Below are 2,386 nucleotides of genomic sequence, written 5' to 3' on the forward strand. Positions count from 1 at the left end.
AAAAAAAGATGCTCTTGACCTCATTTCCCCCTCTAGCTACCACTCCACTTCTTTCTCTTTACGGAAAAGCTCCTAAAAACATTATTAAGTTCACAGCTTCCAGTTGCTATCCTCCCATTCTCTATTAAACACACTTCGACTGAGTTGTCTCCCCTACAACTCCACCAGAACAATAACCCTCACACAGCTACAGCCAATGGTCAATTCTCCAGTCTTCATCTTATTTGACTTATCAGCAGCATTTGACCTAGTTAATGACTCCTCCTCCTCAAAACACTTTCTTTCCTAGGCTACCAGGGCACTCTGCTGGCTTTCCTTCTACCTTACACACTGCTCTTTCTCTGACTTTGCTGGTTCCTCCTCATCACTGGACCTCTTCATCTTGAAATTACCCCAAAACTTAGTCTTTCAACCCCCTTTTCTATCTACACTCATTATCCTGGTGATTTCGTTCAGCTCCATGCCTTTAAATTCTATCAATAAGCTAGTGACTCCCAAATTTATATCTGCAGCCCATATTTCCTCTCTGATTTCCAGACACATACATTCAACTACCCACTTGATGTCTCCACTTGGATATTTAATAGGCTTCCAAACTACATACCCAAAACTGAACTTACGATCTGTCCCTAAAAACTGTTCCTCCCACAGTCATCCTCATCTCAGGAATGGCAACTTCATCCTTCCAGTTCCTCACGTTAAAATGGTCATCCTGACTCTTTTCTCATACAGTACATCTGATCTGTTGGCATCATGCTGCTGAACGGTGGGAAATGAGAGGGGATGGAGCAGTAAGAGCCTATGCAGCTTTCTAAGTGACTGCTGAGCACAAGCCTGACATAAAGGTTAGACAGTGACCATTGTTCTTTGAAACAGTGTGTGGCCTCTCTCTCTATGATCTTAAGCACTTTTCAAACAACAAAGTTCTTTATTGTGAGTGAATAAAAATAGAATAATTGGTAGTAGAGAGTAATTATCTAGCCTTAGAGGAAAAGGATTCTGCAGACCTTAGATGGTCTCAAACTAAATGCTTCACCTAATTAGGGGACCTTTCAGTGGAAACTCTCAGCCAAAGGTTATACAGCTTTTCACTACACATTGAATTTCCAACATGAGCGTATAGTTACTTAGAAAATAAGCAGCACTTCCTCTGACTAGTATAAGGCCTATTTGGCTAAGGGCTCTCCCCCCACCCCCACTCCACCCCCTCAAAAAAAGGATCTAAGATGATCATAGCAAACGCTTGGCATCCACTCTTCCGTTCCCTCAATGTGGATTTGGCTTCAGAACCATTTTCAACCCAGTAGTCCAAGCAGTCACTACCAATTCATCTATGAACTTTGGTGAGTTTAAATCTAATTGGCCTCCCTTGTCTGGTCCTTGCCCGATATTTGTGTAGTCACAAATATATACTCAAAAACAAAAAAGAAATGATAGGAGTGATGCTATGTCAAGAAAGTTAGGCTTGAAATCCTCCTGTCTCAAGGGTAAAGAGTATTTCTGCCCCATACTTATATCTCCCTTCAACTGTCTACATAGCATCCAATAGTTTACACCTTCTACCAGGGTATATTCCTGAAAATCACATTATAGGTGGATTGATTATATTTTATAATAATAATAGAATAATTGGAAGTTGTGTTTCCAATTCAGAACTATACAGCAAATTACAGAGATGATCAACAATGTGTCATATAAAGTTATCCAACAAAAGCTTCTTATGACAAATTAAAGTGTGAAACTTTAAAGTCCCTTAAAATGAGCCTAAGTATATATATTAGTATATATATCATATATTACATACATGATCTATATACATAGGTCAGTGTTCGTAAGAAGTGCTCACATGGCCCTTAAGAGCACCCAACGCTCCTGAATCACCAGTTTAACCCACTTAAATGAATATGGGAACTTCAGTAAAAGGTAATTAACTTTTTAATTTAAAGAATTGGGTTTGCCTTCAAGAATGAAGAAGGCTTTTGGGAATAATTTGAATGATCCAGATTTCTTTTGAAAAGGAAAGAAACTACCAAGAGAAATCTGAGCCATGACTTCCTCTTTTTCCTAAAGAGACGACAATTTGCTAACCTTTCTTGAATTGTACTCTGTGTGAGGCACTGTGTTAAGGGCTCTGACAAGCAAAATGATACCAACTCATTTCACTAATCTCAGAGCAGCACTCGTGGGACCATTTTTCTAAAATAGCTGTTGCGTCGTTTAAGTATTTGAAGACCTCACTACAGTCCGATTGCATCCCACATGTCATCTTTTTATTTATCTTAGTCTCTCTTTTTAACGTATATTTTAATATTTTTACTAATGTTCCTTAATTTATTGTAATCATTTGAAAGTTTCACTCAAATGGCCTGGAATCTACATGTACTTC

The sequence above is a fragment of the Pteropus vampyrus genome, unplaced genomic scaffold, assembly GCF_000151845.1.
Source record: "Pteropus vampyrus isolate Shadow unplaced genomic scaffold, Pvam_2.0 Scaffold14, whole genome shotgun sequence".
Taxonomy (NCBI): domain Eukaryota; kingdom Metazoa; phylum Chordata; class Mammalia; order Chiroptera; family Pteropodidae; genus Pteropus; species Pteropus vampyrus.